At 46.3% G+C, this 27,985-nt stretch overlaps 1 protein-coding gene across 2 annotated transcripts in view; it reads right to left on the bottom strand.

Annotated features, from left to right (window-relative positions):
* The window catches only part of TRPM1 (transient receptor potential cation channel subfamily M member 1), a 106,650-nt gene extending 87,625 nt beyond the window's left edge, over positions 1 to 19,025 (bottom strand). Inside the window, exon 1 of one of the 2 annotated variants that reach the window (XM_033402992.2) lies at positions 18,941 to 19,025. The gene's annotated coding sequence lies outside the window, so the exon portion shown is untranslated. The remainder of the gene's footprint in view (positions 1 to 18,940) is intronic. The other variant, XM_033402993.2, reaches the window with a different exon arrangement.
* Positions 19,026 to 27,985: the final 8,960 nt, after the last annotated feature.

Genomic DNA, 27,985 nt, shown 5'->3' on the forward strand with positions numbered 1-27,985 from the left:
CAGAATTGTTTGGAGAACACTGCATTTATGTTTGCAGCCAGAATAAATAAGACTGGTCTAGAATATATTATTGTTGTGAGAAAGCAAGAATACTTTCCAAGATGTTTAGAAGTACTGACAAAGATGCCAACTTCAAAGACCTTTTATTGACTGAATTTTGATAATTTAAATATGAAAAAGAAGACCATGATTATAATAACTAGAACTAGTTGAATCTGTAAAAAACCCTAAGTCCATGATGATGCTCAAAAAGAACAGATTGTGTTCCATAAAATCATACCTATATATGTCTGGGGATTTATGATCCCCAGTTACAAAATATACAAAAATATATACCTCATGGTTACTGGCTAAATAACTCATTAAGGATCAAGGAGTAGACTGTGGAGAAATGGATTTGTAACTGTGGTCCTTAGACCATGTTCAATATAAGAACCTCCCAAATACAAGTGTGGTTGAACATATGTTGAGGGAGCCTTCCAGGAAGTCTGGGGCCTAGTTCTGGACAAATGCTCAGGGAAGCTTGAGATTTGACCTATAACTCACCTACCTCTCAGTAAATTCCTCCATGCTAGATGTACCTTGTATACATATATCAGGTAGTTGGCAAACCCTTTCCAGAATCTCAAGCAGTGGGAGAAGTCAAGAAGCTATAACACTCCCCTCCTTCCAGAAGTATAAAGTAGGTGCTACTTATCCCTGGAAAAAACCGTCATTCTGTTTGGTTAGTATCACTGGCAACTGTGTATTTCCACGAGGATTCTAGGGACCCAGGATGCTGTAAAGGATGCAGTGTTCCCTAATTTCTATTTTTCCTATTTTAATGAAAACCATATAGTTCTTTTTGTGTTTCTCTTTCCCAATTGAGACATTTATAGGAAAGAAAAAGTAGAGAATTTTGACAGCTGTTGAAGATTCTTTATGTCCAATGTGAGTCTTTGGAACTAGCAATTAGAAGGTTACAATTTGTATATTGAACTGGTAGAATAATATAAACTAACTAAATGATAATCCTTAAGTATATTCACAGTTGCTATACTCTTTGATCTTCAGCATTTTTGAAGTGTGTACCATAAATCCCATTGTTTGATTATAAGCACCTATATTTTTGAGCAAAATTACTATTACTATTTTCTTGCCAACCAGAAAACTATTCTCATATCATATACAAAAGTTTAGAATGTTTATTTATGGAAAATTAAATAGCAATATTCACTATAACATGATAATGATATATTAAGACAAAAAGGCAAAAGGCAAAGGGTTCCTGGGATGAGTGTGACGGGAAGAATTTTCAGGTCACTCTGAGGTCTGACAGCACGATTATATACTTGGACATTTCCTAAGTGAACCATTCTAAGAGGAGTTGAACAATATTAACATGCAATTGGGATTTGTTGTTTTATAAAATAATTTATTGTTATGATTACAAACTATATCCATGAGAAGTGGCTGTTAGTGAAGAAAATACATGGTGAAAGCCAATTAGCATAAGCATATCCAGTCTTCGATCTTAGTGATATATTTTCTTTACTATGTGAATGCTTTGTTTCTATTAATTTGACCAATATCCTGAGTATCTCTGAGCAGATGTTCATGTTCACCTGTTGAGCAGGCCTCTGATGACTGCAGGAAGACTGGACAATTTTTTCTTTTGTCTAATTGGTGAAATCACCCCGTAAGTTCTAACTATCCTATCTGATTTGTCCTCTTCTTTTTAAAATTGGAACTTTTATCTCTGAATTATTTAAAAGGTATTATATTAATCATTTTAAAAAGGACTTAATGTAGCATCTTCTAGAATGGATCAGTTTTTGATGTCCTACGTAGCTACTAAGTTTTTTCTATCTTAGTGTATATCTCTCCTTCATGTATTTTGGTTTTTTTTTTTTTTGGAATGGCTCTTTGGGAGAATTAAAGTATTTTCCAAGAAAAAAAAATATTGGAGGTTGTGAGGAAATACGTATTCATATAACACCACTGCTGGGGCTGGAAATAGGTACATTCTCCATCGAGGGTAATTTGGCAATAATTTGTCACAATTATGAAGCTTATACCTTTTGACGTGCCATTTTTAGGATTTTATTCTACAGATATGCCTGAACAAATGACGCATGTCCAGGGTTATTTACTGCGTCACTGCTTATGATATCAAAAGGCTTGGAGTCACCTGCTGTTTATCAGTAGGGGATTGTTACCTGAATCATAGAACAGTTGTCAATTTTCTGAAACTCTAAAAAAAAAAAAAAGAATCAGACGTTCTCTGTCAATAGAAAAAGATCACTGAGCTATAGCAAGTGAAAAAGCACGTCATGGGTTAATTTCTAGAGTATCATCATTCTGTTAGAGGGGAGAAATGTAAATATGCAAGTACACTTGCTGGAAAATAGGCACCACATACTGGGAAGGATCCCCCCAGGAGCAGCTGACACTCGTTCCCCCAGGGGGAGCTCTTGAGGCCTCGGGGACCTGGGTGGGAAGGAGATGCCCATAGCCTGGGTGCCTTTCTCAATTTTTTTTTTTTTTTTTTAGATTTATTTATTTATTTATTTTTGGCTGCGTTGGGTCTTCGTTGCAGTGCGCAGGCTTCTCTTGTGGTGGCTTCTCTTGCTGCGGAGCACGGGCTCTAGGCACGCAGGTTTCTGTGGTGTTGGAGCACAGGCTCAGTAGTTGTGGCTCGTGGGCTCTAGAGCGCAGGCTTGGTAGTTGTGGCGCACGGGCTTAGTTGCTCCGCGGCATGTGGGATCTTCCCCGACCAGGGATCGAACCCATGTCCCCTGTACTGGCAGGCGGTTCTTAACCACTGCACCACCAGGGAAACCCGCCTTTCTCAATTTTTAAAAGACTTAATGTTTTTATCATACTAAGTTAAGTAAGCCAGACAGAGAAAGACAAATATCATATGAGATCGCTTATATGTGGAATCTAAAAAAATTATACAAATGAACTTATTTACAGAACAGAAACAGACTCACAGACATAGAAAGCAAATTTATGGTTACCAAAGGGGAAAGCGGGGGGAGGGATAAATTTGGAGTTTTGGATGACCATAAACACACTACTATATATAAAATAGATAACCAACAAGGACCTACTGTATGGCACAGGGAACTATACTCGATATCTTGTAATAACCTATAAAGGAAAATAAATTGAAAAAGAATACATGGGAATTCCCTGGTGATCCAGGGGTTAGGACTCGGCGCTTTCACTGCCTGGGCCGGGGTTCAATCCCTGGTCAGAGAACTAAGATCTTGCAAGCTGCATGGCACTGCCCAAAAAAAAAAAAAAGAATATATAATATATATATATTATATATATATTAATATATTATATATATTCTATATATTAATATATTATATATATGTATTATATATAGAATCACTTTGCTGTACACCTGAAACTAACACAACGTTGTAAATCAACTATACTCCAATTAAAAAAAAAAGACTAAATAAACACTTTATTTTTTTTAGAGCAGTTCTAGTTTCACAACAAAATTGAGGGGGAGGTACAGATTTCCCACATACTCCCTGACCCTCCCTCATTATCAACATTCTCCACCAGCATGGTGCACTTATTACCAAGGTCAAACTTACACTGACACATCACCATCACCCGAAGTCCATAGTATACGTTACTTCACTCTTGGCATCATACATTCTATGGGTTGGACAAATTATAATGACATTTAGCCATCATTATAATATCATACAAAGTATTTTCACTGCCCTAAAAATCCTCTGTGCTCCACCTATTCATCCCTCCCTCCCTCCGTCCTAACCCCCGGCAACCACTGAGCTTTTTATTGTCTCTGTAGTTTCACCTTTTCCAGAATGTCATGTAGTTGGACTCATCCAGTATGAAGCCTTTTCAGATTGGCTTCTTTCACTTAGCTTTAATGCATTTAAGCTTCCTCCACGCCTTTCTATGGGTGATAACACTTTTTTTTTAGTGCTGAATAATATTCCATTGTCTGGATGTGCCACAGTTTATTTACCCATCCACCCTCTGAAGGTGGTTGCTTCTGAGTTTTGGCGGTTATGAATAAAGATGCCACAAACATCTGTGTGCAGTTTGCAGTTGTGGATCTACGTTTTTCCCTTTAAAAATCTGAATGATGTAAACGTACTACCTATTTCAAAATGGAAAACTGTTGCCTGAAGTGAAAAAGTAAAATAAAACAATTTTTTTTAAAGAAAAATGTTCTCCGTAGTCCCGCAACTCTCATCATAAAGTGGTGTCTTTTTTCATTTGCTGAACCCCAATTCATCTGTATCCCTTTGTTGAAGATGTCTCTTGTGCAAGGTGCTGAGTGCTGTGGGGACTTCCCAGAGAAACACTTCAGTGCAAGCTCCGTCCACCGCCTGGAAATGTCAGGTGAGGGGTGGACACAGCACGTGCTGAAGCGCGCAGGCAGCAGGGCTGGCTTCCTGGAGCGGAGGGGGAAATCCCTGCCCACCTCACTGGGGAGCCAGCATCCTTTCCTGCACCTCCTTGAGGCCCGGCTTGATGTGTGATGTGTGTATACCTGTGTGATGCATTCGTGCGTGGTGTGATGTGGGTACACGTGTGATGGGTGTGTGTGTGGTGTGTGTTTGTGTATTATGCACATGGCGCGTGTGCTGTGTATTATGTGCTGTGCACACAATGCGTGTGTGTCCCGGGCTTGTGGCAGGGTGGGTGGACAGGCACATGGAGTGGCCGGGCAGAGTCAGATCTTGGAGAAACCACAGTGGGCTACCCACAGCCACTAGACACACACCCCCCCCCATCCTGGGCTCTCTCCTGCAGCTGCCAGGGGGAGCATCACGGTGCAACCTTTGACCTGTGACCCGAGGTGTCTAGTGGCTGACCCCACCCACCTGGCAGCAATGCTGATCTTGGGGGCTCCCTTGTCTCCTGGGAGAGTGGCAGTGACAGCCCAGGGTCACAGAGGCCCTCCCCAACGAGGGCATGTCAAGGACCCGAGGCCGCTTTTGTGGCTCCATAGAGAGTCCTGGCCCCAGTCCCAGCCATGCAGGGATGGTCCAACCTGGGTTTGGGGGCAAGATAACGGGAACATCTGCCCTGGGGATTAGGATCCCAACCGAGACAGTGCACGAGGCTGAGTGAGGGACCGCGGGGGCACTGCCCACTCCACTGAGCTGAGACTTTCCCTGCTCTGAAGGGGGCACTGCCTTGCATACTTCTGAGCTTCGGCTGGGATAACACTTGTACAATATTTGGGAAATACTACATTTAAATGGAAATCCTCATACGTTCCAAGACCCCCCGTGGATGCCCAAAACCCAGATGGTACCGAATTCTGTATATACTATGTTTTTTCCTATGCATACATACCTATGATAAAGCTTAATTTTTAAATTAGACACAGTAAGAGATTAACAACGATAAGTAAAAATAAAATAGAACAATTATAACGATATATTGTAATGAAAGTTATGTGAACGTGCCTTCTCTCCCTCAAAATATCTTCCTGTGGTGTACTCACCCTTCTTCTGATGATGACGTGAGATGATAAAATGCCTATGCGATGAGATGCAGTGAGGTGAATGACACAGACACTGCGACATAGCATTAGGCTGCTAAGGACCTTCCGACCACAAGTCAGAAGGAGGATCGCCTGCTCCAGGTGACCCTGGATCATGCAGCCGTGATGGTGTCTGTGGCTGGATGTCAGCATCAGACCACATCCTTGGCTGGAGTTGCTGGATGGGATGGGTCAGGACAGCGTGAGATTTCATCCTGCTACTCAGAACAGCATGGCAACTCAAGACTTGTTTATTTCTAAAGTTTTCCATTTAATATTTTCAGACTGGGTTGATCTCAAGTAACTGAAACTGCAGAAAACAAAATCACGGATGAGGGGGGACGACTGCATTTCTATCACAGGGTAGTAAGATGCAAACAGAAACAGGTGGTGTGTCAGCAAGGCTTCAACTGGTGGTTCAGAGACCACCAGGGGCTGGGAGTTCAGGGGGTGGGTAAGTGCAGGGAGTTAAGTCTCAAAGGGTGGGCAGGATTTGGAGAGGTGGGTGGAAGACGCTTGGGGCCGGGGCGTGGTGGGCTGGGTGGAGCAGCAGGTGGCAAGCAGTACAGTGAGGACAGGTTTGGAGAGCGGAGGGGGAGGGGTGGTACCAAGGAGCAGAAAGGCGAGGGAACGGGGTTTGGGGGGAGAGGGCAGATGCCTTGTGCCACCCCGCATCTGAGTAGGAGGGGGCTGGGCTGTGGAGCGGCAGGAGAGGACCCAGCACAAGAGGAGCGTTTGAGTGGGGGCTTCTCTTGGTAAGGCAAGAGCAGGCACAGACCAACCTGCCGTATCTTCGTACACCCGGTGTTCTGTCGGGGCCCGTTGTGTGGCCAGTGTGAGGCTGCGTGCAGGGCCACCGGCTGGGGTGGAGGTGAGCCAGGCTTCCATTGCTGTCAGGTAACAGCTCATGGCCAACGAACAAGGCAGCAAATAAGCCAGAGCACTGCAGATTGGGGAACAGTAGGAAAGGACAAGAGAAGAGGGTACGAAAGAGTACGGGGTGTGCACATGGGGCCGGGGCCTTGTTGCATTGGGAAGTCTTTGCCAAACACGTTCCACATTTCAACTGAGAACGGAAAGACTGGCAGAGAATTCTAGGGGGAGGGAACAGTGTGTACTGAGGGAACAGTGTGTAGTGGGAAGAGCTGCGGGGTTGGGGGGATGGCTGAGGGGCTTGGGCTGGGAATGTGGAATAACTGGTGACTGGGGAGGCAGGTGGGGCTCATTCTGCAGGGCCTTTAGGCCACAGTGACTGGTGAGCAGGGAGTGACATGAGCTGGTGAGACTGGATTATATATGGGCAAAGGGGGGCAGGGCACCCGTGGGAAGACCGGAGTGTTGTCCAGGCCAGAGAGGTTGGAGGCCGGGGCTAGGCTGGGAGTGGGTGGGCGGACAGGAGATACTCGGTGTGGCTGGCAGGCGGGGAAGGGACCTGCTGCCCGTGAGGATGGAGGGAGGGGAGGAGCCCAAGCACGACCCTGGGTTTCTGGCTGGCGGAGCGGGCGGCTGGTGGTGTGATTTGTGGAGGGGGCCACGCAGGCCCAGCCTGAGGAGGAGAGCCAGCTCCCAGCAGTGGACACTGTAGGCTCCAGGCGCCCACTGGACCTGCAGGGAGGGCAGAGGTGTCGTGTAGCAGCTGGTGGCACGAATGGGACTCAGCGCACAGGCGATATCTAGATAATGCTAGACAGTGAGAGTCACTGGGATTGCTTGCTGATGGAGAGACTGCAGGAAGAAGAGAGGAAGGCGGTGGCCCTGAGCCCCCAGGAGCAGTGGAGGGGGCTGAGGATGCAAGGCCGGGGAGGCGGAGGACAGACACAGCGTCTCGGGGGCCTCGGAGTGCTGTCTACCAGGGACCGTGTGCCCACGATGGGCCGGAAGGTGTGGGAGGGAAGTGAGAGAGGAGTGGGCTGATGGGCGTGGGAACGGGCCCTGACAGCTTGTTTGTTTGTTTTGCGGTACGTGGGCCTCTCACTGCTGTGGCCTCTCCCGTTGCGGAGCACAGGCTCCGGACGCGCAGGCTCAGCGGCCATGGCTCACGGGCCCAGCCGCTCCGCGGCATGTGGGATCTTCCCAGACCAGAGCACGAACCCGCGTCCCCTGCATCGGCAGGCGGACTCTCAACCACTGCGCCACCAGGGAAGCCCTGTTTGTTTGCTTAAAGAAAGGAAAAAAAGAAGGAAGTATCTGCTACAAACATGACCGAGGTAACCTTTGTACGATCCGGGGGGTGGACACAGGATGCTCGATCGTCCTCTGGATTTTTATGCGGCTTTAGGGCAAAGGCCTGAGGAAGTGTAGACAGCCAGCCTCACCCCCGGGAGAGGTCCCCCAGGAAGCAGGGGCACCAGGACGTTCTGGAACATGTCCACGTAGACGGGGAGGGGCCTCTGGGGAGGGTGCAGGAGGGTAGGGCAGGCTGCAGGGGGACACCCTGGAGAAGGCAGGGCTGGGATGGGGGGACAGGGGAGCTGGGGAGGGGAGGGTGGGACCGAGGCAACAGGGCAGCCGGGCCTCGGCCTCAGGAAGTGGTTTGGGAACCTAAGAGCTGGTTTGCTGCTGGGCGAGTCTCTGTTTACTCAGCAGCCCTGTTTCGTGGGCCAAAATTAACAGCAAATGCCACAGTGGAATGACTGATTTGTGGACCAATTTAGCTGAAAGAAACCGCTGTCTTCATGTGTCTATTTAGAGCAGACGCCTCATGCTCTCATCCCACAGCTGCACTTGGCCCACACGTGGACTTGGTTTGACCTTGTATTAAGAGAAGAATTAGCTGTTGTTATTAACCGAGAGGGAGAGTCCTTTGTGAAAACCTTGACTTCCGGCTGCTCTGGACCGCCCTGGGGACGTGGGGACTCTGACTGATGTCCTGCAGAGCTGCAGGGGGCAGTGGGTCACCACACACCCCGCCCTGCCCTTGCCTGGCCGCTGGGGGCACCTGCAGGCCCCACCTGGGGCAGCACCTACGTGCCTGGGAGCTCTCCAGAGCGCTGGCACAAACCACCCATCTTCACGTGCACAGAGGATTAAAACCCACAATCCTTCCTTCCCGCCCCACACTCTACTCTCTCACCCCACCACTGTAGGAGGCCCTGGCCCCAGGTCCAGCAGGTCGCTTCTGGGTGGTTTGGCTGCGACTCCCCACTGTGGCCCTTCAGGGAGACCCCGCCCCATCATTTTAGCCCCAGGTCTGGAATCTGAGCAGAGAGCTCCTGCAGGTCACACCCCTGCCTGGGGGTCAGATGTCTCTGCTCCCCATTTACAGGGTTGCACAAAGCTAAGCCAGGCAGACACTCCTCAACACAAGCTGTGCTTTACAGCTGTGGGTGGTCTTCCTTCCCCATCATAGGATGGACTCAGGGACAACCCCTGCTTTTTGGGATCACACTTTTGAATGAGGTCGTGCCCTGGGACATGCCTTGTTCTGTGAATGGGGGAAGCCACCAATTTCTGAGCACCAGAACCTGCGCCACCCTTACAGCCTTCTTCTTCCAGAGCCAGAGACCCGTATCTAGGTAGTGTGTATTCAGGCCAGGGTCCACCCCTCTCCTGGAATGGGTTAGCAGGTGCTGAGTGGAGCCAGCCCTCCTGATGGTACCTTCCCCTGCCCCTACGTACAACCTGGCCCAGAAACTTGCTTCTGGAAAGGTGTCCTCAGAGTCTGGGCCAGTGTTCCTTAAAGTGTATTATGGGGGAGGTTGTTAAAGATGCAGATATTTGGCAATTATGGGATGTGAGGAAATATTTACACATCATATATCTGATAAGGGATTAATATCCAGAATATATAAAGAACTCCTACAACTCAACAACAACAAAAATAAACAACCTGATTTAAAAAAGGGCAAAAGGGACTTCCCTGGTGGCATAGTGGTTAAGAATCTACCTGCCAATGCAGGGGACACGGGTTCGAGCCCTGGTCTGGGAAGATCCCATGTGCCACGGAGAAACTAAACCTGTGCACCACAACTACTGAGCCTGCACTCTAGAGCCCGCGAGCCACAACTACTGAAGCCCACATGCCTAGAGCCCATGCTCCGCAACAAGAGAAGCCACCTCAATGGGAAGCCTGTACACTGCAATGGAGAGTAGCCCCCACTCGCCGCAACTAGAGAAAGCCTGCGCACAGCAATGAAGACCAAATGCAGCCAAAATATAACTAACTAAATAAATAACTAAATAAATAGGGCAAAGGACTTGAATAAACATTTTCCAAAGAAGATATACGAACGGCCAACAGGTACATGAAAACATACTCAGCATCACTAATCATTAGAGAAATGCACAGTGAGATACCAGTTTACAGCATTTGGATGGCTACTATCAAAAGAAAAAAAAAAAAACCCAGAAAATAACAAGTGTTGGTGAGGACATGGAGAAATTGGAACACTTGTGCACTATTGGTAGGATTTAAAAATGGTGCGTTTGCTGTGGGAAACAGTGTGATGGTTCCTCAAAATTTAAATATAGAATTAAATTAAATACAGAATTATCATATGACCCAGTAATTCCACCCCTGAGTATATACCCAAAAGAATTGAAAGCAGGGTCTTGAAGAGATATTTGTACAGCCATGTTCATAGCAGCGTGATTCACAATAGCTAAAAGGAGGATGCCACCCAAGTGTCTATCAGTGGATGGAAGTGTGGTCTATCCATACAAGGGAATATTATTTAGCCTTAAAAAAGGAAGGAAATTCTGACACCAGCTACACTATGCATGAACCTTGAGGACTTTATGTGAAGTGAAATAAACCAGTCACAAAAGGACAAATACTGTCTAATTTCACTTATATGAGGTCCCTACAGTTGTCTAATTCAGAGAGACAGAAAGTAGAAAGGTGGCTGCCAGGGGCTGGGGGAGGGGAAATGGGAAGTTAGTGTTTAATGGGGGCAGAGTTTCAGTTTGGGAAGATGAAAAAGCTCTGGAAATGGATGGTAGTGGTGGTTGCACAGCAATGTGAATGTACCTAATGCCAACGAACTGTACCCTGAAAAACAGTTACAATGCTAAATTTTACGTTATGTGTACTTGACCACAATTGAAAATAAAAATTAAAAAACGGCAGAAAATCAAAACTACAATGAGATATCATCTCACACCGGTCAGAATGGCCATCATCAAAAAATCTACAAACAATAAATGCTGGAGAGGGTGTGGAGAAAAGGGAACACTCTTGCACTGTTGGTGGGGATGTAAATTGATACAACCACTATGGAGAACAGTACGGAGGGTCCTTAAAAAACTTAAAGTAGAACTACCATACGACCCAGCAATCCCACTACTGGGCATATACCCTGAGAAAACCATAATTCAAAAAGAGTCATGTACCAAAATGTTCATTGCAGCTCTATTTACAATAGCCAGGACATGGAAGCAACCTAAGTGTCCATCAACAGATGAATGGATAAAGAAGATGTGGCACATATATACAATGGAATATTACTCAGCCATAAAAAGAAACAAAATTGAGTTATTTGTAGTGAGGTGGATGGACCTAGAGTCTGTCATACAGAGTGAGTAAGTCAGAAAGAGAAAAACAAATACCGTATGCTAACACATATATATGGAATCTAAAAAAAAAAAAAAGAAAAAATGGTCATGAAAAACCTAGGGGCAAGACGGGAGTAAAGACGTAGATGTAGAGAATGGACTTGAGGACACGGGGAGGGGGAAGGGTAAGCTGGGACGAAGTGAGAGAGTGGCATGGACATATATACACGACCAAACATAAAATAGATGGCTAGTGGGAAGCAGCCGCATAGCACAGGGAGATCAGCTTGGTGCTTTGTGACCACCTAGAGGGGTGGGATAGGGAGGGTGGGAGGGAGACGCAAGAGGGAAGAGATATGGAGACATATGTATATGTATAACTGATTCACTTTGTTATAAAGCAGAAGCTAACACAGCATTGATATCCTGGAATGAAGGCCTCGTGGGACCAACTCACATCAGCTTATGCATATGATATCTACTTATGACATCTGCTTATGTCGGATATAACTCTAATAAAGATGTTAAAAAAAAAAACCTGCAGATATCCGGGCTCCACTCCAGGCCCTGGAAGCAGAATTGGGGCCGAGGACTCTGTATTTTAACAAGCTTTTGAGCCCCACTGCCCGTGCTGCGCTCAGCTTCCTGCCCCTCCGTTTGTCTTTCCTCTCAAGGAACTGCATGTTCCAGTGTAGGAGAGACAGGTCAGAGGATATGCTTCTGAGGGTAGGCCTGCCTCTGGACCCCGGGGAAGAAATCCGGGCTCACTCAGAATCTGCTGAGTGGGTGAAATGCTCTTGGACCTTTCTCGGCTGATGGGCAGGGGCCGGGGTTAGGGTGAGGCCAGTCAGGCACTCATGTTGGGGCACCGCAAATTCAGTGATTAAGGTAAATAACATTTCACACAACATTAAAAAAATAAAATCAATGCAAAAAAAATCCTTGGTGAACACAATATCAGTATTTTAAAGGCAGGCTGTGTTGTTGCTTGCTTTGTGACCTTGCAATATTGTGCAAAGGTCATTTCTGATCAGCTCAGAGTCCTGGGGCTGGGAGTCCCCTGGGTGGTTGTGTGAGGGTTGACAATGACATGCCAGCATGTAGGGCAGTGCCAGGCCTTATATATAGTCATGCTTTTTGATCGTAGAGTTCTTATCAAATTTCTCCCATGCAGTTCAAATCAGGGGAGCGTATTCTGAGGAGTGCCTATAGAGGGCGCGTTGGTCCTTCTCCCTCAGACTCCAACATGGCTGGCACCTGGCCCACAACAGTGGCTAGTGACCCTGGCAGGCTGACCCTCCTGCTGGCCACATGGCTGCTGGATGGCAGTGGTGAGGTCCATGTTGCGTGGACCTGGGCTCACAACCCAGAAGGCACGTTCCTGGGGGCATGGGGACGGGGGCGGAGACGGGCCTGAGAGCCACCCTGGGTTCCTGTGACACAAAGAGGCTAGGGACTGCTGGCCTGGAGGATGGTCACTGCAAGTCCAGCAAAAAGGAAAGTCTTTTCAACAAATGGTGCTGGGAAAATTGGATATCCATATGGAAAAGGATGGATTTGGACTCCTATCTCATACTATATACAAAAATTAACTCAAAACAGACCAGTCCTAAATGTAAGAGCTAAAACCATCACACTCTTAGAAAAAAACATAGGGGTAAATCTTCACGACCTTGGTTTTAGCAACGGATTCATAGACTCATGCTTTTGGTATAATACAATAATTGAAGAAATAGATAAACTGGATTTCATCAAAATTTAAATGTTTGTGCTTCAAAGGACACTATCAAGAGAGTGAAAGACAACCTACAGAATGAGAGAAAAATATTTGCAAATCATATATTTGGCAAGGGTCTAGTATCCAGAACATATTAAAAAGTCTCACGGGCTTCCCTGGTGACGCAGTGGTTGAGAGACCGCCTGCCGATGCAGGGGACACGGGTTCGTGCCCCGATCCGGGAAGATCCCGCATGCCGCGGAGCGGCTGGGCCCGTGAGCCATGGCCGCTGAGCCTGCGTGTCCGGAGCCTGTGCTCCGCAACGGGAGAGGCCACAGCAGTGAGAGGCCCGCGTACCGCAAAAAAAAAAAAAAAAAAAAAAAAAAAATGTCTCACAACTCAAAAACAAAAAGAGAAACAATCCAATTTTAAAAATGGGTGAAGGACTTGAATAGATATTTATCCAAGGCAGATGTACAAATGGCCAAACACATGAAAAGATGCTCAACATCACTAGTCATCAGGGAAGTGCAAATCAAAACCATTAAGTACCATTTCACCCCTACCAGGATGGCCATAATAAAAGAGCTTCCCAAAACAAAAGGAAGTATAGCTGACCATTGAACAACACTGGTTTGAACTGCACGGGTCCACTTACGTGAGGATTTTCTCAATGAATACAGTATCTGTATTTTCACTTTACAGATCTTTAACTGCATGTGGGGAAAAGTTTGTGTCTGATTGTAGATCATAATGTGTGGAATCAAAAGAACTAGGGTTTGAGTCCTGATTCTAGCCAGACTTCTTCATTTCCTGCCCTTGGGTGAATCATTTATCAATGTCTTTGTTTTTGAGGCAGAGATAGCAGTATGTGGATTTTCGACTGTGCTGGGGGGTTGGCACCTCTAACCCCCCACATTGTTCAAGGGTCAACTGTAATTAGTATTGTCAAGTATGTGGAGAAATTGGAACCCTCATACATTGCTGGTAGAAACGTTAAAATGATACGGCTGCTTTGGAAAAGAGGTTGGCAGTTCCTTAAAAAGTTAAATGTAGAATTACCATATGACCCAGTGGTTTCACTGCTAGGTAGATACCCCAAAGAATTGAAAACAGGTACTCAAAGAAGTACATGTACACTCGTGTTCGGAGTAGCACTATTCACAATAACCAAAAGGTGGAAATGGCTCAAAAGCCATTCAGGAAATGAATGGATAAGCCAACTGTGGTACATACATACAATGGGATTAGTATTCAGCCACAAAAAGGAACGAAGTACTGATACAGGCTACAATGTGCATGAACCTTGAAAATGTTATGTTGAGGGAGAGAAGCCAGACACAGTAATTCACCTTATGATTCCACTTAGATTAATGATTAACTAGAATAGATAAATCCATAGAGACAGAACACAAACTGGTGGTTTCCAAGAGGGTGGGGGAAACGGGAATGGGAAGAAGTCACTTAATGGGTTCAGCATTTTAATTTGTAGTGATGGAAATGTTCTGATCAGCTAGATAGAGGTGGTGGAGACGGCACAACATTGTGAATGTACTAAATACCACTGAGCTGTTCAGTTTAAAGTGGTTAATTTGATGTTATATGAATTTCATCTCAATAAATTATTTTTTAAACTTAAAACCATGTCAACCTCAAAGCAAAACAAGAGAGAAAAGAAAAGTAAAGGGGTGAGCATCACAAAAGTCAGGGTGTTTGTGGGACAGGAGAGGAGAACCAGGGGGGTCCGAGTGGTAATACACAAGACTTGCTTTGTTATTCTTCTTTAAACTCTATGCAGATATACACTTCTTATAAATACTGTATTTCATGATAAAATATTTTAAAAGAATAAACAAAAGGAGGAGAGAGAAAAAGAATCACGTAGCAGGGGATGGATGCTTGGTTCAAGCTTCCCTTCCTCCCATTCACCAGCCCCTCCCTGGTTGCCTGGGAGCCTGGGGATGAAAACAGGGATCTTGGGGGTCCCTCCCCAGTGCCCCTTCCTGGCTTGGCCAGCATCACCCGGACAACTTGCTTAGAAGGGCAGGTGAGTCGGGAAGGTGCTGTTAACAGGGACTCCCTGTAGTTGCCTGAGATCACGATCTGGTTTTCAGTGGTGGGGAGGGTGCAGTCCTGTGCCCATGGAAGAGAGGGTGGCAGGACCAGGCCAGTCCCCCTGTGCCCACCTGGCCCCGGTGGGGGATGCCCTCTCCTTTTCAGGGGTGCTTTCAGTCCTTCAAACCCCTCCAGGTTCCTGTCCCCCGGGCTTCCTCTCCCAGGGTTCTCGGGACCTGTGAGGATGCCCAGAGCATGGGTGGCATGCGTGAACACAGACCCAGCCCGTAGACCTGTGAGGTGTCGGCTCCTGGGTAGCCAGCACTCCTATTCCCTCAGGGACTGTGGTGTGAACTGGGGCCCCCGGGGTGGGGAAGGGTACGGGATGCCATGCCCTCAGGAGGCATGCCCGAGGCTGGCAGCTGAGAAGACTGCGTGCCTGGGCTGTCCCTTGCCCCGCTGCCTCTTCGCTGTGACAACACTTAATACGTGATCCCGTATCAATAAGAATTAGTGTAATCGTAATTGTACAAATAACAGAGTTAGGGTCTTCGCTGAGTGTTGTCTTCTGACCTCAGTCAAGGTGGTGCGGAGCTTGTTTGCTCACCTGCCCTCCAAGCCAGCCCTGCTGAAGGTGACACGGGCACCTCTCACCCACATACCACTCTACGCGCCAAACGGATGGGCTGGAACCACCACCATGACAGCCACGGAGCTGGGCATTCAGGAACTCAGGAGTGTTTAGGCCAACCCTTAGGTTTTACTTCGGTTTTAAGGGGACTGAGGTCCAAATCCCAAGGCCAGTGGGTGGCCAGTTTGGCTGAGAGCCGGCGTCCCTCTCGCAGACCTCTGGCAGCACGTCTTTGGAAGGGAGTGGGACAGCATCTGTCAGTCCAGTCACACACCCTTTGACCAGCACACCCGCTTCCAGGGACCTGTTATCTGGAAATACCTTGACGTGTACAAGGCCATATATGGGTGTTCGTTGCAGTATCTTTTGAACTGAGTGAAAAACTGGAAAGCACCAATTTTTTATTCATCTACATCGGGGACTGGTTGAACCCATTACGATGGACCGTATCATGCACTTATTAAAAAGACTAAAATAGAACTCTAAGTTCTAAAGTGTAACTGTCTCTATTATGAACCGAAAAAAAGTTGTAGTAAGACCTTTCTGGTACCATCCAGCTGTGCGAGAACCAACCTTGAGATGTAAACGTCTGGAATCCGACGTGGTAGCCATTGGCTACGTGTGGCTTATTGGGCATCTGAAATCCAGCCCGGTCTGAGTTGAGATGCGCTGTGAGTTTAAAACAGCAAACTACCATTTGCTATGTCTAACATTAGACCTCAAAAAGAAAAGATGTTTGGCTGGATTTTGAAGACTTTGTATTCAAAAAACGACACAAAGTATCTCACTAATGTGCTTTTTATGTTGGCTACATCTTGAAATGATCATATTGGGGATATATTGAGTTAAATATGTTTTTATATTAATTTCACTTATTTTGACATTGCTTCACCTCTTTTGGATGCAGCTGCTCTACAATGTAAAATGATATCTGTGCCCCAGGTGATCGGGCAGCCCTAGTCCAGAATGACAGACATCAAACCACCAAGCGTGGTCAGCAGTGGGGAGTGGATTAGGAGAAGTGTGTGAAGCAGGACCTATACTTGGCTCTTCCACATGGTTGTACAACTTTACAGATTCATATATCACTTTTACAACGAGTAACAAACAAAATAGGATGCTGTTGTCATGCTCTCTGGCCGGCATGCTTTCTACCTCACCATGCCTGATGAATTTGCCCGCTCTGATGCCCTGTCTCCACAGAGGCCATGGTCCATGGAGAGAGGCCATCCGCTAATCCAGCATTACCTTTACCTTGGGGCATATCAAGCATGACCAACCCTTGGGGAACAGAAATGGGACACTCTGTCCTCCCCACGTTCATGGAGAAGGCAGACCAGGGGGGTGACAGCCAGAAGCAGTGGCGGGGAGGCACCCAGCAACAAGAAGGCCCCAGCAGCTGCGGACGGGAGTTCTGTGGGCTGACATTAGCTAGTTTTCTTTAAGCATCTCTAGCATAATAAATGCATTCTTCCCCCCTCCTTGGATAGCAATTGAAGACACAGTTTCTGGAAAACGGAAAGATAAATTCTAGTAGGTGCTTTCTATGGGAGCCTAGGAAACTTGCTGCTGTGTGTGACGTGTGCACCAGCCGTTTCCTGGACCCTGGTTGCTCCCAACGGATGCTGTCATTCATTCACTGACTGCTGAGTCTAACATTAAAGCTAGAGAAAGAGGGGCAGGTAAGATCCTTCTATGTCTCAACGTATCCCTGGTGACTCTTTTTGTTTTTTTTAACATCTTTACTGGAGTATAACTGTTTTACAATGTTGTGTTAGTTTCTGCTCTATAACAGTGAATCAGAGACTGTCTTTTTAATGGAGGTGTTAAGATGTTGAACCCCATTAATCTCTAGGTCAGAGACTAGGTGCAATTAGTCCCCTGGTTGAGGGCTTCTATGTTCCCAGGTCCAGAACTTACACACACACACACACACACACACACACACACACACACACACACACATACAGAATTATAGGACATCTTGAAAACATTTTCAAACAAAGCAAAAGAGAATTTTCTAAAAATACCTAACGCTCCAAGTTGAGAGGATTGTAAGTTAATAGAAAGTCTGTTTTGTTTTCACTTAGTTCAGAATGACGACTAACCACTTAAGATCCCGGAGCGTCATTCTGTGTCTTGTACTTATCAACTTTGCAAAGCAAATAAAGGAGGTTGCAAAGAGCCAAACCAAACAACATCCCAGACTTTTCCTGGAAAATAACCAATAAAACATAAACAATGACAGGAACACCCTCAACATTCATTGATGTTTCCAATTATAGTTTCTGGGGCATAAAATACACGGCAGGGAGCGACCACTTTATGCTACAAATATCACTGCAAACGCCACGAATTAAAACTGCTGCGTGATGGTTTGCAAAATGTAATTTGGCGAACATTCCCAAAGACAACCCTTCCCAAAAATCAAGCCCATATTATTCAAGTCCACTCCCAGAGAGGCCTATCTCCCTTCTTAATTCCTCCCTAAATACTTGATTCAGACAGAGCAAATTTGTCTTGTCTTTTTTCTCCCGACCTCTCTCCCCTGTTTTATTCTCATCTCCTATCCCTGGTCAACCAGGAACAATTCCCGTGAATATTTTCATCCTTTCCCACATCCCCACTATTTCTGCTTATATTTGCTAAGGTTAAAAAAAAAAAAAAAGATACAACTTCTGGTAACAAAAGGAAAATGTATTTGTTATAGAATATTGTTAAAGTAAAGGAAAAAGAAATGTACAAAGGAATAAATAAACATCACGCATACAGCCTCCATCTAAAATATTGGCTAACATTTCAATGTATTCCTCGGCTTTTTCCTATAAATAGATTAGACGTGTCTGTGTGTATGTGTGTAATGAGACATGTGATCATCCTACATTGTCGTTATGCATTCCTCTCTGTCATTTAAAAAGTGACTACATTACATTTCATCCTGTGGATAGACCATGATTTACGTGCCCAATCCTCGATTTGGGGCATTTGGATTGTTTCCTATGTCTGACTGTAGCGAACGACGCTCTAGAATGTTGTCTTATATTTACATTACTCCTTTAGGATTATTGCCTTAGGATGGATCCCTAGACATGAAACTGTTGGACTTGGGCACCTACTGCGGAACTGCCTTCCACAAACCAGCTCCCACTACCCATGGCAGTGAGAAGGAATCTCCACCTCTCTTCACAGCCGAATCAGTCTTTCCCCTGAGGATTTAACTAACGGTTAAAATATTGGCTGATAAACGCCAGGAACTTCAGCGCTCTCGGAGGCTCTCGGGAAGACTCACATTCTCCGGGAAGCAAGGGTGGAGGTGCTAGGGACTGAGAGGCCAGGACGCTGAGCCCTGGAGCTGGGGGCTTCTCAGCAGACCCCCGGCACCTGCATTTAGGTGCTGAAGCCTGGTGATGGTCAGCTACAAGGGGCCTGTCCCCTCAGGGAGCATGGATTCGTTGGTCATTCCCACATGACCTTGTCCAGCCAGCCTGAGCTTACCCACATCGGAGCTTACCTGCCGCAGCAGCGGGGTGGAGAGGGTGCAGCCGGCCTCCTTCGGCCTCCTCCTCTGGCCAAGCAGGAGGATGGCTGAGGAGGGCCCACCCTTTAAGAGGAAACATCCGCAGGAAGAGCATGTGAGCCCCTATGCTGATCCCTCATGATCCCCATGAGGCTACGGTCTCGTGACCTTGCTCCCAGGCCTGGAAAGGAAACCACGGCCAAACCCACGCCAGGCTGCTCAATGGGGGATCCCACAAAAGCAGCCTTGGGATCTGGGGGGAGGGGAGGGGAGCGAGAGCTTTCCCTTTGAAGTGACCCTCCCCCAACCAGCCCTTCAGCTAGAAATGTCAGCACTATTTGCATAATTGAGACAATTGGACAAAATGGTTCTTTCAGAAGCCCCTCATCAGGCGGGCGGTGCCCAGCCCTGGGGAGCTGTGGGAAGGCAGCACATGGCACTAATCATCACTAATCCTTTTCAGATCATCTGAAGCTGGACCAGAGGTTGAGGTGAACTCCAGTGCGAGGGCAGCGTGAGCCCCATGTGACTGTCATCCTTGTCTAGGCGCCCCTAAGACCCACGGTCCCTACTCCATCAGCAGCCCGAGTGACCTGTATCCATAGTCCCCCCAAAACCGCCCTAAGGAGAGCTTTTGGGGTTTGCTATAACGCATGGTTAAGCCAGTGATCAGTGAGCTTTCTCAGCCTGACAGGAAAGAAGAAATCCAAACCCTGAAATTCTCCCTTACATGACCCTCCACGCAGGGGAGTCACCCACCCCAGCCTCCCACCTGTAAGTCTCCTCGGCCTGGGCTGCCTCCCTCATCACAGGAAGGGACAGAGGTGCAGACAGGTTGGACCCAAGGGCCGTTAGGGCAGTTCCCACTTTACAGATGAGGAGACTGAGGCTCATGTGAGTCACGTGGCTGCTTGCCCAGAGAGCCTGTGAAGCGGGGAGGAGATTGACTGGCCCCGGCTGTCGTGTTCATCCCATAGAGCCCAGGGGCTGCAGCCTGAGCCTGGGACCAGTCCCCACCGCAAGCTGCAGGAGTTCGTACCCACACCGGGGGGATGCCCAGGGGCTCGGGGAGCCTCTGAATTCTGGACGTGGATGCAGGATTGGGCAGGGGGGCTGGGCCATTTTCTAGGGAGGGGGTCCATCCTTTGCTTTCAGCAGCTTCTCTCAGGTCTGTGCCCACCAAAGGTTGACAACCTTGCCCCAGCAGAGTGGGTGCATGGGGGTTGCGGGGGATGAAGTGTGACTTCCACCGTGCTTTGCAGGTGCACAGCCTGGGGGTGAGCCTGGCAGTGTCCGCCTGCCCAGCCACTGCTCTGGCCCGGCAGCAGAGTTGTCTGCCTTATAAACTGTTGATGGCTCTGCAGGCCTGATAGACTCACGGCTTTTAGCAGGAGTCCCTCGGGGGCAGAGGGGATGCTGTAAGTGGCTGTAGGTCTGACTGCATGGCCAAGGCAGAATTATTGATGCAGGGCATTCCTGGGACATCAGGAATCAGACTGGGAGCAGCCAGGGAGGCCCCACGGGAGGGACCCCACCATGGCTACAAAGCATGAAGCCACGTGGTCAGTGCCAAGGACAGCCCCATCCCAGCTGGCCAGTAAGTGCCTCTCCAGCCAGTGAACACGACTGTTAATGGTCACATAGACCCCTTCTCAGGGTCAGATAACACAGAGAGAATGCGATCCCCAGACCTCTGCAAGCCAGCACCCTTCCTTCCTGGGGCCGGCACCCTGGGACTGCCACATGCAACATGGTGGCCTGAGCCCCGTCTGCCTGGTGACCAAGCACTTGAAATGCAGCCGGTGCACACTGAGATGTGCTCTGAGCATAAAAAACATGGGATGGCCAAGACTGGTGATAATATTTTTTACTGATTACATGTTGAAATGATATTTTGGATGTTTGGGGTTGAAAATAATGTATTATTTTAAATATATATCATTAGTATTTTAATATATTTTATTTCAATATGTTAAATTTCAATATGATTCATCCTAGGAGGAAAGTAGGAGTCAATTTTATGTACTGTTTGACTCTAACTGTAAAAATATACTTTGAGGAAAAAGGACCAGAAAGGAATATAATATGCTAACAGGTTATGTTAATAAAAATATATGTGATTTTTTCTCTATAAAAAAAATTTGCAATCTGATTTTTTTCTGAATAAAATGTATTATTATTTTTTTTCACCTGCTTCCATTTACTTTTTAAAAAAGTGACTACTAGAAGATTTGCGAAGACCTCTTGGGGCTCACTGCTGTGGCTCCCATTATATTCCTGTTGGCAGGCTCTGAGCCAGGGCTGCAGGGGGCAGGGGATCCTGGGCAGCATCCCCATTCTTGGGGGGTCTCTTCCTTGTACGGCAAGGTGCTTGGGAACGACGTTCTAGAGCTGTGGACGGGCTCTTCGTGTGTGAGGATTATTACGTGTCCAGGGAGCCGTCCGAGCCAATGACAACGGCACCAAGACCAGCGACAGGAAAGAAGCACTGGGCAGGTAGTTACGTGGTACCAGGTCTGCAGTCTGTGAATTAATCCACTCAGTCGTCACCCAGCCTCAGAGGTGGGCGTACTTCTTCTCCTGGGTGAAGAATGAGGACACTGAGGCTCTGAGGAAGTGAGCAGCTTGCCTGTGGTCACAGGGTCACAGCTGGTGAGGGGAATGGGGACAGTGACCGTGCGTCCCTGCAGTGTGGACCCCTGAGAAGGCGGCAGGGGCGCCCCGGGTGGAGGCAGCGCCCACACTCTGTCTGGGGGGGTCTTGGTTTGGGTTCCCTCCAAGGAGAATCGGAGACAAGCCCATGATGTTTTTCTCTTGGTCCTCTGTCCCCTGCATTTCCCTACCAACAGTGAGATCTCAAAGCCTGTTCCGGTCCAGGGAGGACTTCCTGGCAAGATTCACGGGTGGTGTCTGTCCTTCCACCTAATGTCGCTTTTCTCCCTTCTGTGAGGTCAGCGGACCTTGATGGCGATGGTCTACAGCCTGGACATCACTAGGACTTGCAAGATGGTGACGTCATTCCACCATCCCTGTCTTGTTTATTAGCCTCGTTTATTCTATTCTTGTAGAATTCATCTACAAGAAGCTTCCCCTGACTACGTCGGTTAACACCGTTCACACAGGAAAGGCAGGGAAAAGGTTTCCATTTCCAGAGTAATGAGTTTGTTCCCTGGCACCCTCCCAAGGTGACTAACATGTTTCTTTTTCCAGAGTGTCAGCTGTGAATTCATAGTTCATGCGTTGAACTTGAAACATACTTGATGCGTTTCAATCCACAACACTAATTTCCTTTACTGTTTCCTTACTGTTGTGAATTGTCCCAATTTCACATGGGCTCCTGAATCCTTCTGGCATGACACCAGGAGCATCTGAGAAGTTCCTTGCTATCGGGCTCATCTTGTACATTTCTTCCCCTAGACCTGGACTTGGCTATTCCTCCAAGGAGCCATGGTTCTTTTTAGTGGGAAGTGGTATTTAGAAACCAGTATCCGCTTCTGAATTGAATTGTTTCTAGGTCTTTTCAGTAGTCAGAACTATGAAGTTTATGTATATATAAATATATAATATAAACAGTTCCCAAGTCAAAACTGCAAACAAGATTTATTTGGAAGTGTCTGGCTACTATTTCTATCTCCCCCGTAGTAAACTTTAGTATCTCCCCAAGATTAAACTTTAAAACATTTTTTTTGTTTTAATCTGTCTGCTTTTGAGTATTAGTATATAATATTAATTCTGTGTCTATATAGATACATGTATCTTTTTCACAGAAATGGTAGAGGACTTTACACACTTATTGCCACCTTGCTTTTTTTGCACTTCTCCACTTTTCCTGGGGATTGCTTAGCCGTATCGCATTTCTTTTTGTAGCTGCGTAGCCCAGATCCTTGAGTGAATGGATGAAAAATTGATGCAACCAGATGGACACTTAGGTGGGTTTTGGTCTTTAGAAATCACATAGCAACAAAAAGCCTTGTCACGTTCCTTTTGCATTTTGCCAGTCATCTCTAGTTTCGTAACAGTGAGATTACCGGGATTAAGGGTAAATGCACATGTAATTTTGCTAATATTGCAAAATTCCCCTTCATGGAGGTTGTACCATCTTGCATTTCCACCAGCATTTTACGAGAGTTCTGTTTCCCTGCAGCCTTGTCTACACAATGTGCTGTTAAACTTTTGGGTTTTTTGCCAATCTTATTCAGAAATGGTGTCTCAGTAGAGTTTTGGTCTATAGTTTTCTTTTCTTGTGATGCTCTTGTCTGGTTTTTGTATCAGGGTAATCCTGGCTTCATAGAATGACTTGGGGAATGTCCTCTCTCTTCTATTTTCTGTAAGAGCTGGTGAAAGATTGGTATTAATTCTTCTTTACAAGTTTGGTGGAATTTACAAGCGAAACCATCTGAGCCTGGGGTTTTCTTTGTGGGAAATTTTAAAATTAATAGTTCAATCTCTTTACTTTTTATAGATCTATTCAGATATTTCTATTTCTTCTTGAGCCAGTTTCAATAATTTGTGTCTTTTCAGGAATTTGTCCATTACATCTGGGTTTTTTATTTGTTGGCATGTAGCTGTTCATGGTATTCCCTTAAAATCCTTTTTATTTCTAGAAAAGCAGTAGTGGTATCCTGTCTTTCATTCTTGATTTTACTAACTTGAGTCTTCTCCCTTTTTTCTTGGTTAGTCTAGCTGATTTATCAATTTTGTTGATCTTTTCAAAAAACCAACTTTTGGTTTCATTGATTTCTTCAACTGTTTTTTCTATTCTGTATTTTATTTCTTTCTACTCTAGTCTTATTTCCTTTCTTCTACTTGATTCAGGTTTAGTTTGCTCTTCTTTTTCTAGTTTTCCAAAGCTGAAGGTTGGATTATTGGTTTGAGGTCTTTCATTATTAATATAGGTGTCCACAGCTATCAGTTTCCCCCGAGCACTGCTTTAGCTGCATCCCATAAGTTTTAGTATGTTGTGCTTTCACTTTTCTTCATCTTAAAGTAGTTTCTAATTTTTCATGTGACATCTTTAGCCCACTGGTTGCTTAGGAGTATATAGTTTAAGGTCCACATGTTTGTGAATTTCTCATATTTCTCTCTGTCATTGATTTCTAATTTAATTCCACTGTGGTTGAGAACATACTTTGTATGATTTCAATCCTTTTAAACTTACATAGGCTTAGCATATAGTCTATCCTGGTGAATGTTCCATGTGAACTTGAGAAGAATGTGTATTCTCTTGCTGTTGGGTGGAGTATTCTACTAGATGTCTGTAGGTCAATGTAGTTTTTTTTAAATTATTTTTATTTATTTATTTTTGGCTGCATTGGATCTTCATTGCTGTGCTCGGGCTTTCTCTTTTTGAGGCCAGTGGGGGCTACTCTTCGTTGCGTGGGCTTCTCATTGCAGTGGCTTCTCTTGTTGCGGAGTACAGGCTCTAGGCGCGCAGGCTTCAGTAGTTGTGGCACGTGGGCTCAGTAGTTGTGGCGCATGGGCTTAGTTGCTCCGCGGCATGTGGGATCTTCCCAGACCAGGGCTCGAACCCATGTCCCCTGCGTTGGTAGGCGGATTCTTAACCACTGCGCCACCAGGGAAGCCCTCGGTGTAGTTTTAATGTGCATTTATATTAGTATGAGTAAGTCTGGGCATCTTTCCATGTTTAAGGGCCGCCTGCATTCTGTTTCTGTGAACTTTCCACATCCCCTGGTCATTTTATAGGGTTCTTTCCTCTGTGTTTAAATCTTGTTCATATATATTAAAGATGGCAAGCTTGTGACTATGATAAAGTGGCAGATAATTTCCCCCAGTTTGTCACATACGTCTCTTAACTTTACTTACTAGCCTTGGCCTCTTGCTTCCTTGCTATTTTCTGTCCACTTGACTCAATTCACCACTGACATAGCCTCTTCTATGCTGTGCAGTGGGAATGGCTCAGACATGGCTCCCAAGGTTCACAGGCTAATGGGGGAGATGGCACTGACACCGACACACTGGAATACAAGGCAGGCCATGGGATTCTTTCTAATCACACTTGCCAAGCCACAGGAAAATATGAAAGGAGAGAGAACTTGTTAAAAGAAGGGGGGGTTGCTTCATCTGGGCATGTAGTTTGGGTGCAAGTCCAGGTGGCAGATTTGAAAGGAGGCGCTTTAGGCAAAGAGCTGGAGGTGGGATACAGGAGGTCTGCAGGCAGGCCAGCAGGCCCTGTGGACTGGAGCATGGATCCCAGGCTAGGACAGGTGATGGGGAGGGAGGGAAAGGAGAAGACCAGGCTGGGACGTGAGGGCAGGTAGGAGAGCCCAGGGGAGTGCCAAGGGCTCGGGCCAGCACTGGCCAAGCAAAAGGTTTGTGAATCCTGACCTGGAGGCCCTGTTCCAAATACCTTCCTTCTCAAAGTCTCATTTGAGGTAGGACTTATATCTGTGTGGCAAACTATACTACTCCTGGGATCGGCTGCAGGGGTGAGCATCCACTTTCCATATTTCTGAATTTTTTACATAAAGTTTAAAACCAGATGGTGTTGACTTGTGAGTGACTCCATCAGCAGAATCTCCGAAATAAAGAAGCTAAAGTGATAGATATATTAAACAAATACATTTGCTTTGTAAATTAAACTCATGTTTCATCCAACAATGCCTCTACACATGAGGAAGGCTAGAGCAGAAATGAAAATCTTTGGTGTTGTGATCAAGGATAATCATAAAAATAAATAGGGCTTCCCTGGTGGCGCAGTGGTTGAGAGTCCGCCTGCCGATGCAGGGGACATGGGTTCGTGCCCCGGTCCGGGAAGATCCTACATGCTGCTGAGCGGCTGGGCCCGTGAGCCATGGCCACTGAGTCTGCGCGTCCAGAGCCTGTGCTCCGCAACGGGAGAGGCCACAACAGTGAGAGGCCCACGTACCGCAAAAAATAATAATAATAATAAATAAATAAATAAATAAATAAATAAATGGATAACTAGATCAAGCAGAGACTCATAGGCCCATCAATGCCTTTGATCATCATAAACTTTGCCTCCACTGCTCTGGAAATCCTCCACCGACTGCCCAAAGAACAAGGTAACTTTTGCCACTTGGGGGAAAGAAGATCCTCAAACATTTGGTCTGCAGGCCTGGGAAGCTCCCCTCTCTCTGTCTGACAGGCAGAGGGTCTTCCCGGTGAACCTCAAGGACCAAGTTGGCCAAAATGTGTCGGTCACTCTCCAAAGGATGCCTGGCTGGTCAGTAGCTGAATATTGGCAGCAGCCTTTTCGCATCGCCCTCCTCCTCTGCACGCAGCTCCAGGCTGGCGGAAGCTGGAGTGCCGGCCACTCTGCAGTGCAGGACACAGGCCCAGAGAGCCTCCCATGGAAGGACCAACGGGAGGATCCCAAGTGGACAACCGCTTCCTGTTTGATCACGGGAGCTTTCTTTTCATTTTTTCTTTTTCTCTTCTCTTTTATTTATTTATTTTTGGCTTCTCAGTGGGTTATGTTGTAATGTTGGCAGATGAAGTGTCCTGGGATCACAAGTCCATGGGCAGAAAAACCCTGCCAAACGTTGACTACATTTTAGTTTCCAGAATAATCTCTACAGTGAAAAGAAAGCCGGTGATTTTGCGGTGGAAATGACCAACTGTCTCAAAGCTTTGTAGGAGTCTCACAACGGTGTGAATGTCAGGATCTGGGGTGGCCAGTCTGGGCAAAGAGGGAATGTGCCTTCTGCTGCTGCGGGCTGGCCTGGTCAAGGCTGGAGCTTCTGGAAGTGCCAAGGAGTGAGCATTTTCCTAGCTGGTTTTCTTTCTTACCAAGTTCCTGACATCTGGTTCATCTGCAAGCCCACCACCCACGTGTAAGAAGCCCCACCGCATCACAGTGTTGGAGTCGCTACACGTCTGAATGTAATCTTCTGCCCTCTGGTGGGAGCGAGGAGGGCACTTATTCAAAATTCCAAACGCCGTGGCTAATACTTCTTTAATCTTCACTCTGGAGTGATGGCGAGTCTCCCAAAATGTGGGTCCAATTATGTGGAAGTCAGTGTGACCTTGTCTTCCTTTGAGATGTCTGTGTTTCTGAGGAGAGCTTTGGGCAGGAACCATACAAGAAGTCATTTTGCCTCTGTCTGACTTTGTATATAGCAGCGGCCTGCATCAGCACAGAATCTCTGGGAGATAAAAGGAGAAGCTGGAGCTTCAGGAAGCCAGCTGTGCCTTCTCACAGATGGGCCCTGAAAGATGCCTCAGAGCACAGACACGTTCTACACACAGGGCTCTCCTTTGTCACGGGTGTCCGTGTTCTGAGGCACCTTTCAGGACCCATCTGTGAGAAGGCACAGCTGGCTTCCTGAAGCTCCAGGTTCCCCTTTTATCTCCCAGTGATCCTTTTAGCATAAGTTATTTGTCTCACACCTCACGTCTCATTGGAAAGGGAGAGCTCGTAATGGTGTTCAAGATAATCTCCTACCAGCCTCATCTCTTCTGAGTGACGCTTCACAGCTACTAAAATTTGGATTTTACCCAATTTTGTTGCAATAACCAATGAAAAAAAAAAAAGCACCAAAACAAAAATTTAGGAACATCCTGTAAATCTCAGTAAAGCTTTAAACAAAATGTTCTGGGCATTGAGTACTCTTGTCGCTTGAATCTTATTTTAATTAGGAACAAGTCTTTGATTTGTAATCTCTTGAAAAAAAGTCTCCTGAAGTCTCTGAGCAGGCAGGACTGCTCTGGAGGGAGGTGGCCAGTGTGAGAGCACAGAGCTACAGTGGGTAAGGGCCAGTTCTGGAAACAGCAGGAAAGATTCTAGCATTCTACTTCAAAAAAAAAATTTTTAATAGACTTTATTTTTAAAAACAGTTTTAGATTTACAGAAAAATTGAGAAGACAGTATAGAGAGTTTCCGTCTCCCCTGTACTCTTCTAATAATATTAGCATACTATTATGGTCCATTTATACTATGATATAAATGTGCATATGTGGTATACATTACTATGGTAGCATATATACTATGGTATATTGTTAATAAGCCAACATTGACATATTATTACTAACTAAAGATTATGCTTTATTCAGATTTCC

The sequence above is a fragment of the Orcinus orca genome, chromosome 2, assembly GCF_937001465.1.
Source record: "Orcinus orca chromosome 2, mOrcOrc1.1, whole genome shotgun sequence".
NCBI classification, from domain to species: Eukaryota; Metazoa; Chordata; class Mammalia; order Artiodactyla; family Delphinidae; genus Orcinus; species Orcinus orca.